General features: G+C 41.8%; 1 protein-coding gene across 1 annotated transcript in view; it reads left to right on the top strand.

Moving 5' to 3' along the window:
- The window catches only part of LOC124719735 (serine hydroxymethyltransferase, mitochondrial-like), a 183,640-nt gene that overhangs the window by 126,699 nt on the left and 44,677 nt on the right, over positions 1-12,264 (top strand). The gene's annotated exons all lie outside the window — the stretch shown is intronic.

Raw genomic sequence — 12,264 nt, 5'->3', positions numbered from 1 at the left:
GAGATAAGTATCGAGTCTCATCTGCTGTCTTCCAGCCTCCCAGGATTTTGAATTTCATTGCTCCTTACATATAACATGCTAATACAATTGCAGTGATCTAATTAGTTAACTCAGAAACTTTGTTAATTATGAAATACTGTTAATTGAAAAGGTTCATACAGTGCTACAAAGCCAAACAGATAATTGCAGCATCCAAGAAGAAATCTTGGGAAGACTTTGGAAACAGGTTGGAGACTTTGGGTCAAGCTGCTGGAAAACCATTCTGGAGTGTAATTAGCAGTCTTCGAAAAGGAGGTAAGAAGGAAACGACAAGTATTTTGGACAGGTCAGGAAAACTGCTGGTGAATCCTGTTGATGCCTTGGGCAGATGGAGGGAATATTTTGAAGAGTTGCTCAGTGTAGGTGAAAATACAATCAGTAATGTTTCAGATTTCGATGTACAATGGGATAGGAATGATGATGGAAATAGGATCACATTTGAGGAAGTGGAGAAATGGTCAATAGATTGCAGTGCAATGAAGCGGCTGGGGTGGATGAAATTAAGTCGGAACTCATCAAATACAGTGGAATGTCAGGTCTTAAATGGCTACACAGGATAATTGAAATGGCGTGGGAGTCGGGACAGGTTCCATCAGACTGGACGAAAGCAGTAATCACACAGTCTTTAAACATGGAAACAGAAAAGATTGTAACAACTACAGAGGTATCTCTTTAATCAGCACTGTGGGTAAAATCTTCTCAGGTATTGTTGAAAGGAAAGTGCGAGTATTAGTTGAGGACAAATTGGTTGAATCAGTGTGGGTTTAGGCCTCTTAGAGGGTGTCAGGACCAGATCTTTAGCTTACGGCAAATAATGGAGAAGTGTTACAAGTGGAACAGGGAACTGTATCTATGCTTTATAGATCTAGAAAAGGCATATGACCGGGTTCCTTGGAGGAAGTTATTGTCTGTTCTATGAGATTACAGGTAGGAGGCAAACTTTTGCAAGCAATTAAAGGTCTTTACATGGATAGTCAGGCAGCAGTTAGAGTTGACGGTAAATTGAGTTCATGGTTGCAGTCTTGCATATGCAGATGACTTAGTTGTGATGGCAGATTTGATTAAAAGTTTGCAAAGTAATATTTCAGAGCTAGATCAGAAACGTAAGGACTATGGTATGAAGATTAGCATCTCCAAAACGAAAGTACTGTCAGTGGGAAAGAGATATAAATGAATTGAGTGCCAAATAGGAGGAACAAAGTTAGAACAGGTGGACGGTTTCAAGTACTCAGGATGCATATTTTCAGAGGATGGCAACATAGTGAAAGAACTGGAAGCGAGGTGTAGCAAAGCTGATGCAGTGAGCAATCAGCTACGATCTACTCTCTTCTGCAAGAAGGAAGTCAGTACCAAGACTAAGTTACCTGTGCACCATTCAATCTTTCGACCAACTTTGTTGTATGGGAGCGAAAGCTGGGTGAATTCAGGTTACCTCATCAATAAGGTTGATGTTATGGATATGAAAGTAGCTAGGATGATTGCAGGTACTAGTAGAAGGGAACAATGGCAGGAGGGTGTCCACAATGAGGAAATCAAAGAAAAACTGGGAATGAACTCTATAGATATAGCAGTCAGGGCGAACAGGCTTAGATGGTAGGGTCATGTTACACGCATGGGAGAAGCAAGGTTACCCAAGAGACTCATGGATTCAGCAGTAGAGGGTAGGAGGAGTCGGGGCAGACCGAGGAGAAGGGACCTGGATTCGGTTAAGAATGATCTTGAAGTAATCGGTTTAACGTCAGAAGAGGCACCAATGTTAGCACTGAATAGGGGATCATGGAGGAACTGTATAAGGGGGGCTATGCTCCAGACTGAACGCTGAAAGGCATAATCAGTCTTAATTGATGATGATGATGAGTGCTACCTTATATATTTAGTGATCAGTAGGAAACATTTTTCAGCATATTAGTGCCTATCATATTATAACATTACAGGTCGGAATTGATCTATGAAGTCTTGAATATCTTATTTGTGTGTGTCAATTAGTAGGGAGAAATTGAGATTTTGGGCATTTCTTTATATAGTTTTGCGTGATTAAGTCCCAATGCTATGCGAACCTGTCATTTAGTTACGTGCGATTTGCGACCTGCTATGTTTTATTTTACAGTAATAAATCATCTTTTTTTCTGATTACTGTTAAAATACAGGGTGTTACAAAAAGGTACAGCCAAACTTTCAGGAAACATTCCTCACACACAAAGAAAGAAAATGTGTTATGTGGACATGTGTCCAGAAACGCTTACTTTCCATATTAGAGCTCATTTTATTACTTCTCTTCAAATCACATTGATCATGGAATGGAAACACACAGCAACAGAACGTACCAGCGTGACTTCAAACACTTTGTTACAGGAAATGTTCAAATGTCCTCCGTTAGCGAGGATACATGCATCCACCCTCCGTCGCACGGAATCCCTGATGCGCTGATGCAGCCCTGGAGAATGGCGTATTGTATCACAGCCACCCACAATACGAGCACAAAGAGTCACTACATTTGGTACCGGGGTTGTGTAGACAAGAGCTTTCAATGCCCCCATAAATGAAAGACAAGAGGGTTGAGGTCAGGAGAGCGTGGAGGTCACGGAATTGGTCCGCCTCTACCAATCTGTCAGTCACCGAATCTGTTGTTGAGAAGCATATGAACACTTTGACTGAAATGTGCAGGAGCCCCATCATGCATGAACCACATGTTGTGTCGTACTTGTAAAGGCACATGTTCTAGCAGCACAGGTAGAGTATCCCGTATGAAATCATGATAAAGTGCTCCATTGAGCGTAGGTGGAAGAACGTGGGGCCCAGTCGAGACATCACCAACAATGCCTACCCAAACATTCACAGAAAATCTGTGTTGATGAGGTGATTGTACAATTGCGTAAGGAGTCTCATCAGCTCACACATGTCGATTGTGAAAATTTACAATTTGATCACGTTCGAATGAAGCCTCATCCTTAAAGAGAACATTTGCACTGAAATGAGGATTGACACATTGTCAGATGAACCATTCGCAGAAGTGTACCCGTGGAGGCCAATCAGCTGCTGATAGTGCCTGCACACGCTGTACATGGTACGGAAACAAATGGTTCTCCCATAACACTCTCCATAAAGTGACGTGGCCAACGTTACCTTGTACAGCAGCAACTTCTCTGACGCTGACATTAGGGTTATCGTCAACTGCACAAAGAATTGCCTCATCCATTGCAGGTGTCCTCATCGTTCTAGGTCTTCCCCAGTCGTGAGTCATAGGCTGGAATGTTCCATGCTCCCTAAGACGCCAATCAATTGCTTCGAACATCTTCCTGTCGGGACACCTTCAGTCTGGAAATCTGTCTCGATACAAACGTACCGCGCCATGGCTATTGCCCCGTTATAATCCATACATCAAATGGGCATCTGCCAACTCCGCATTTGTAAACATTGCACTGACTGCAAAACCACGTTCGTGATGAACACTAACCTGTTGATGCTACGTACTGATGTACTCGATGCTAGTACTGTATAGCAATGAGTCGCATCTCAAAACAAGCACCGAAGTCAACATTACCTTCCTTCAATTGGGCCAACTGGCGGTGAATCGAGGAAGTACAGTACATACTGACGAAACTAAAATGAGCTCTAACATAGAAATTAAGCATTTCCGGACACATGTCCACATAACATCTTTTCTATATTTGTGTGTGAGGAATGTTTCCTGAAAGTTTGGCCGTACCTTTTTGTAACACCCTCTATAATGACGATAAATGTTTGAGGTCATTTGGAATAATATTTTAATAACCATGTAGATGATGTGATGTCATTCTTTTACTCTTAGAAGAAGAAAAAGAAGAGTGTTGATTGTGCATTTATGGACATTCAGTGTCGGGATCAGTGATTATGATTCGAGAAATAATTGATTGGATAAAGTTCAATTGCACACACTCGTGCAGAGCAAATTATGACCCTGAAATTGGTTGTAGATGTATGCAGGTCAATTTCGTGACAGGCTAGTAAGCGTTTTGTCGCGGTATCAAGACTGCTTTCGCGCCGCCGATGATTTACTTTAAACTCACAAAAATACAATTTATGCGAATTTTTAATTATCGTGAAAGGCTAGAATATTTTATGGCTATCCCACTGTTGATGGGCCATTGTGAAGGATGTAAGTTTGGATAGAAAGATCATTTTCAAACTCCAATATAAATCCTGTTGATTGAAGTAGCCTAGCAACCCAAAACCTCATACGTGGTTATCAGCAGAAACAGTGTACTATTTTTAATGCACACATTTACACTCTACATTGAGATGTGGATAATTTGTGGGTGCAAAATAAACGTTTGAAAGCATTTGATTGAATGAAAGGAAAGATATAAAGAAGTTTATTCTTATATTTTGTCATTCCATGGACAGCGATATTTTCTTATGGTGGTGTAGAGCCCTGCATATTATTAATATTGTGACAGACTGATCGTAAGTGCTCTTGTTACAAATCGAGTTTTGGGCCTGATTAAGAGTAGCTGGTTTGTTAGAGTCTCAAAGATTAAGTGAAGAATAAAATCACACTTAAATAGTGCTGCATCAAAACCCACTATCTTTAAACTATAGTAAGCTAGCTATTCTGGAATCAGGTGGTATTGTGGCTGAGCAGTTGCGTGTTCTCAACGACAAATAGGTGAACACAAACATAAACATTTCTCATGCTCTGATATCAACGGGGGAAAGAAGAGATGACGACATCATACATGTATACATATACAAATGGTATACGTGGCACCTTACAATACAACACAACAATGTCACAGTATAACATCTCCAACTTCTCCATAAGGTATCTAAAATCGTCCAAAACTAATTGACTTCCAAATTAATTAACACTAAAGCTTTAGACCACTGCTAACTTCAGTTACAAATTACGTCACAATCACTTTTTAGATTATGAACATCAGCATTATAAGTTTGGTGGTATATTTTTTATGTTCCATTTGACATGCAGCATATGTTAAATAACTCCCCAATTAGAAAGTTCAGTATTTTGAGGGTCATAAAATATTTTACTTAAGACAGCTGCTGTCAAGAATGAGTAATGTAAAACATGTTGTTCATGGGGAAACTATATATAGGTCCATCATACCCGAGGTCAGGCAGTCTGAGGCTGAGAGCAAAGAGAGCAACATCTGTGTCTCTGGAAATGTCCCGATTTCGAATCTCGGTCCGACACACAGTTTTAATTCTGCCGGGAAATTTCATATCGGTGTGTACTCTGCTGCAGAGTGAAAACTTCATTCTGGACCTATGTCTCTTGTCGTGAGCAATGTGCCTTAGTCCAATAACTAACATTCTGAAATATTTGCGTATCTCGCATATAGTTCATTTTCTTCACTTGCAGGTTTAATTCATGGCTTCTGTAACAGTAATTATTAATTACTTCTGAGGCATGTGAGGTAGTGATTGTGTGGCTTAGTTCGAGTGCGGCTCAGGTGAGTGAATGAGTGTTCCTTTATAGATTTCTTCCTCACTGTATGCAACAATTTTAGAGATTTTAGCCACATTTGTTTGTTTTAATGAGTTTAAAGGTGCTGATTACCTTTCCGTTGAGTGCCCACAAGTTCCAAACACACACACACACACACACATACACACACACACACACACACACACACACACACACACACACACACACACACACACACACACACAGTTCAATTTTTGCCACATATGAATCATTTACAGCCAAATGGAAAAACTGACAGAAGCCGACCGCGGGGAAGATCAGTTTGGATTCCGTAGAAATGTTGGAACACGTGAGGCAATACTGACCCAACAACTTATCTTAGAAAACAGATTAAGGAAAGGCAAACCTACATTTCTAGCATTTGTAGACTTAGAGAAAGCTTTTGACAATGTTGACTGGAATACTTGCTTTCAAATTCTAAAGGTGGCAGGGGTAAAATACAGGGAGTGAAAGGCTATTTACAATTTGTACAGAAACCAGGTGGCAGTTGTAAGAGTTGAGGGGCTGAAAGAGAAGCAGTGGTTGGGAAGGGAGTGCGACAGGGTTGTAGCCTCTCCCCGATGTTATTCAATCTGTATATTGAGCAAGCAGTAAAGGAAACAAAAGAAAAAGTTCAGAGTAGGTATTAAAATCCATGGAGAAGACCGAGCGAGGTGGCGCAGTGGTTAGCACACTGGACTCGCATTTGGGAGGACGACGGTTCAATCCCGTCTCCAGCCATCCTGATTTAGGTTTTCTGTGATTTCCCTAAATCATTTCAGGCAAATGCCGGGATGGTTCCTTTGAAAGGGCACGGCCGATTTCCTTCCCAATCCTTCCATAACCCGTTAAACACTAACCACCACCACCACCACCACCATGGAGAAGAAATAAAAACTTTGAGGTTCGCTGACGACATTGTAATTCTGTCAGAGACAGCAAAGGACCTGGATGAGCAGTTGAATGGAATGGACAGTGTCTTGAAAGGAGGATATAAGATGAACATGAACAAAAGCTAAACGAGGATAATGGAATGTAGTCAAATTAAGTCAGGTGATGCTGAGGAAATTAGATTAGGAAATGAGACAAAGTAGAAAGGAGTTTTGCTATTTTGGGGAGCAAAATAACTGGTGATGGTCGAAGTAGAGAGGATATAAAATGTAGACTGGCAATGGCAAGGCAAGTGTTTCTGAAGAAGAAAAATTTGTTAACATCGAGTATAGATTTAAATGTTAGGAAGTTGTTTCTGAAAGTATTTGTATGGAGTGTAGCCATGTATGGAAGTGAAACATGGACGATAACTAGTTTGGTCAAGAAGAGAATAGAAGCTTTCGAAATATGGTGTTACAGAAGAATGCTGAAGATTAGATGGGTAGATCATATAACTAATGAGGAGGTATTGAATGGGATTGGGGAGAAGAGAAGTTTGTGGCACAACGTGACTTGAAGAAGGGATCGGTTGGTAGGACATGTTCTCAGGCATCAAGCGATCACCAATTTACTATTGGAGGGCAGCGTGGAGGGTAAGAATCGTAAAGGGAGACCAAGAGATGAATACGCTAAACAGATTCAGAAGGATGTAGGCTGCAGCAGGTACTGGGAGATGAAGAAGCTTGCACAGGATAGAGTAGCATGGAGAGCTGCATCAAACCAGTCTCAGGACTGAAGACCACAACAACAATAACATGAATCATTTTGAGCCCCTAGACTATGTTGTGTGAATATGGCACTAGGACAGTTCAACCATCTGTGAACTAGTTTACATCTACATATATACTCTGCTAGCCACCAAGTGGTGTGTGGCGGAGGGCACTATTTGCACCAAAGTCATATTTCCACCCCTCTGTTCCACTCACTAATCGTGCGATGGAAAAACGACTGTATGAATGCCTCAGTATGAGCTCTAATTTCCCTTATCTTTGAATAGTGATCATTGTGTGATTTGAAAAATGGTGGTAATAATATATCCTCTACATCCTCGGTGAAGACTGTATTTCGGAATTTAGTGAGCACTATCTGCAAGTGTGTCCCACTTCAAACTTTCTATGAGATTTGTAATGCTCTCATGATGGCTAAATGTACCAGTCACGAATCTTGCCACCCTTCTTTGGACCTTCTCAATCTCTTGAATCAGACCCAACTGGTAAGGGTGCCACACAGATGAACAATACTCTTAAGACTGGATGAACAAAAGTATTGTAAGCAATTTCCTTTGTTGAAGGACTGCATCGCTTCAGGATTCTACCAATAAACTGCAGTCTAGAGTTCGCCTTACCCGTTACTTGTGTAATCTGATCATTCCATTTGTGATCATTTCGAATAGTCACACCCAGATACTTGATGTTACCGCTTCCAAAGACTGGGCATTTATTTTGTACTTGTACATTAATGGGGATTTTCGCCTTGTTATATGCAGTAGGTTACACTTACTGCTGGCCGGAGTGGCCGTGCGGTTCTTGGCACTGCAGTCTGGAACCGCGTGACCGCTACAGTCGCAGGTTCGAATGCTGCCTCGGGCATGGATGTGTGTGATGTCCTTAGGTTAGCTAGGTTTAAGTAGTTCTAAGTTCTAGGGGACTGATGACCTCAGAAGTTAAGTCCCATAGTGCTCAGAGCCATTTGAACCATTTTTGAATATGGCATCAACCTGGGAGCCATATCCAGAGCCTGTTGTATATCATGCACAAAGAGAGCCAGCTGTGTCTCGCATGACCACTGTTTTCTAAAACCGTTCTGGTTTCTGCAGATGAGCTTTCCAGAGTCTAGAAAGGTCATTATGTCTGAACACAAAATATGGTCCATGATTCTACAACAAATCAATGTCTGTGAAATTGGCCGGTAATTATGTGCATCCAATTTTCTACCCTTTTTATAGATTGCTATGACCTGGGCCTTCTTCCAGTCCCGTGGAACTTTCCACTGTTCCAATGATCTCTGATAGATAATGGATAAGAATGGTGCTAAATTTGTAGCATAGTCAGCATAAAATCTTACGGGGATACCATCTGGGCCAGATGCCTTCCTGGCATGTAAGGATGTTAATATTTTTACAATCCCAGATACACAGGTAACAATTTGCTTTCCTTTAATTCTAACTATATGAGACACCTGAAACTGGCATCGAGCGAGGTGGCGCAGTGGTTAGCACACTGGACTCGCATTCGGGAGGACGACGGTTCAATCCCGTCTCCGGCCATACTGATTTAGGTTTTCCGTGATTTCCCTAAATTGTTTCAGGCAAATGCCGGGATGGTTCCTTTGAAAGGGCACGGCCGATTTCCTTCCCCATCCTTGTTTACCCCGAGCTTGCGCTCCGTCTCTAATGACCTCGTTGTCGACGGGACATTAAACACTTCTCTCCTCCTCTCCCTGAAACTGGCCACATCAGTGTATACTTTATACCAAAAGAGTTCTAAAGCTACCTCTCGTGTTGGCCACAATATTGCAATAGACTATTAGCAGAGCCAGTTTTGGAACAAGTGCAAGTACCAAGAAGAACAGAAGAGGTTTATGCAGAAGAGAGCAGGTTCATTCTGTGCCCCTCACTGTGCTCTGTGCAGGAAAACTAACATCCAGGTAGAAAATAAACAAGGAGTTTATCACTAATGACATAAATGAATTTTTCTAAATTAGCAAGGACACAAAAAAGTTTGTCAGTTGAAGTACGAGGGGCGTTTGAAAAGTCCGTGCAAGGTCCAAGAGATAGCACCACCGGCATGTATCGAGGTCGTGTTTAGTTAGTAGCATCTTTGGAAAGATCGCACAACAAGTTTCAGCCATATTGGTCTATTTCTTTGTGTTTGGCCTTCGTGTGAATTAAGGAAGTCGAGTGATTGTCAAAAAAAGGACGAAAAAGAATTTCGTGTGGTGATTAATCATTACTTTATGAAAGTCAAAACGCCTCAGGAGAGTAAAGAGAAGCTTGATAAACATTACAGTGACTCTGCACCTTCGATTAGAACAGTTTATAAGCAGTTTCAAAATTTTCGGAGTGGCCGTATGGGCATAAGTGATGCTGAACGTTCTGGACGCCTTGTGGAGGTTACGACTCCAGAAATCATTGATAAAATCCATTATATGGGGATTGATAATAGAAGAGTTGAGGTGTGTGAGATTGCTAGTGCTGTGGGCATCTCGAATGAATGGGTACACTATATTTTGCATAAACATTTGGACAAGAGAAAGCTATCCGCAAGATTAGTTCCACTATTGCTCAAGCTCGACCAAAAACGGAATCGTGTGAAGTGTTGCAAGGATGGTTTGCAGCTGTTCAGGAAGAATCTGCAGGACTTAAAGCGTAGTTTCGTCACTGTGGATGAAACATGGCTATATTACTATACTCCTGAGACCAAACAACAATCTAAACAATGGGTTACCAAGGGAGAATCTGCACCAAAAAAGGCGAAGACCATTCCTTCGGCCGGAAAGGTTATGGTGACTGTCTTTTGGAATTCGCAAGGGATAATCCTCATTGACTATCTGGAAAAGAGTAAAACTATTACAGGTGCATATTATTCATCTTTATTGGGTCGTTTGGAAATGGAGCTGCAAGAAAAATGCCGGATATTGGACCGCAAAAAAGTCCTTTTCCATAACGACAATGCACCAGCACACACCTCAGCAGTTGTGGTCGCAAAATTAATGGAAATAGGATTCCAACTCGTTTCACATCCCCCCTATTCTCCAGACTCGGCTCCCTCGGACTACTATTTGTTCCCAAATTTGAAGAAATGGCTGGTGGGACAAAGATTTTATTCAAAGGAGGAGGTGATTGCAGCAACTAAAAGCTATCTTGCAGACTTGGACAATTCCTATTATTCAGAAGGGATCAACAAATTAGAACAGCACTGGACAAAGTGTATAAGTCTAAAAGGAGACTATGTCGAAAAATAAAAAAGGTTTACCCCGAACACGTAAGTAGTTTTTATTTTTGCACGGACTTCTCAAATGCCCCTCGTATCTTTGGCCGTCTTCACACTGCGCCACTGACAAGCGCTTCTCAGTGGTGCTTCTGTTGGCAACCAATTGGTTTAAGTGGGACCCTTCAGATGAGCAGCATCGTCCAGTGAAGCGCAGAAGCACCACTGGGCCATTGCTGACAGAACATTTCTTCTAACAGCGGCCTTCACACAATGCCACTCCGTAACACTACTAACTGGCCGAACAGCATGAAATGCCACATGTTACCATTGGATCGTGATGTAGCAGCTGAATGGGATAAATCGCCAGGCCTGATGGGGTTCCAATTAGGTTTTACAGAGAGTACTCTGCTGCATTAGCTCCTTACTTAGCTCCTTACTTAGCTTGCATTTATTGCGAATCTCTTGCTCGACGTAAAGTCCTGCGCGACTAGAAAAAAGAACAGGTGACGCCTGTATATAAGAAAGGTAGAAGGACGGATCCTCAAAATTACAGACCAATATCCTTAACAACGGTTTGTTGCAGTATTCTCGAACATATTCTCAGTTCTAATTTAATGAATTTCCTTGAGACAGAGAATTTTCTGTCCATGCATCAGCACGGCTTTAGAAAGCATTGCTCCTGCAAAATGCAACTTGCCCTTTTTTCACTTGATATCTTGCAAACCGTGGATGAAGGGTATCAGACGGATGCCATATTCCTTGACTTCCGGAAAATGTTTGACTTCGTGCCCCACTGCAGTCTCCTAACTAAGGTTATATGGGATTGGTTCCCAAATATGTGAATGGCTCGAAGACTTCCTAAGTAACAGAACCCAGTACGTTGTCCTCAATGGTGAGTGTTCATCGGAGGTGAGGATATCATCTGGAGTGACCCAGGGAAGTGCGGTAGGTCTGCCGTTATTTTCTATCTACATAAATGATCTTTTGGATAGGGTGGATAGCAATGTGCGGCTGTTTGCTGGTGATGCTGTAGTGTACGCGAAGGTGTCATCGTTGAGTGACTGTAGGAGGATACGAGATGACTTGGACAGGATTTGTGATTGGTGTAAATAATTGCAGCTAACTCTAAATATAGATAAATGTAAATTAATGCAGATGAATAGGAAAAAGAATCCTGTAGTGTTTGAATACTCCATTAGTAGTGTAGCGCTCAACACAGTCACATCGATTAAATATTTTGGCGTAACATTGCAGAGTGATATGAAGTGGGACAAGCATGTAATGGCAGTTGTGGGGAAGGCGGATAGTTGTCTTTGGTTCATTGGTAGAAGTTTGGGAAGATGTGGTTCATCTGTAAAGGAGACTGTGTATAAAACACTAATACGACCTATTCTTGAGTACTGATCGAGCATTTGGGATCCCTATCAGGTCAGATTGAGGGAGGACAAAGAAGCAATTCAGAGGCGGGCTGCAAGATTTGTTACTGGTAGGTTTGATCATCATGCGAGTGTTACGGAAATGAATCAGGAACTCTGGTGGGAGTCTCAAGAGGAAAGGAGGCGTTCTTTTTGTGAATCGCTACTGAAGAAATTTAGAGACCAGCATTTGAGGCTGACTGCAGTACAATTTTACTACCGTCAACTTACATTTCGCGGAAAGACCACAAAGATAAGAGAGATCAGGGCTCATACAGAGGAATATAGGCAGTCATTTTTCCCTCGTTCTGTTTGGGAGTGGAACAGGGAGAGAAGATGCTAGTTCTGGTGCGAGGTACCCTCTGCCACGCACCTTATGGTGGATTGCGGAGTATGTATGTAGATGTAGATGTACTGAGACTGCTGCTCACTGTTATTTGGTAATACGGTCATGTAGGTCATACTGGTGGCTGGATGTGGAAGT

Source organism: Schistocerca piceifrons, chromosome 11 (genome assembly GCF_021461385.2).
Source record: "Schistocerca piceifrons isolate TAMUIC-IGC-003096 chromosome 11, iqSchPice1.1, whole genome shotgun sequence".
NCBI lineage: Eukaryota > Metazoa > Arthropoda > Insecta > Orthoptera > Acrididae > Schistocerca > Schistocerca piceifrons.
The sequence above is the reverse complement of the archived record's forward strand: the minus strand, read 5'-3'. Positions and strand labels throughout refer to the sequence as shown.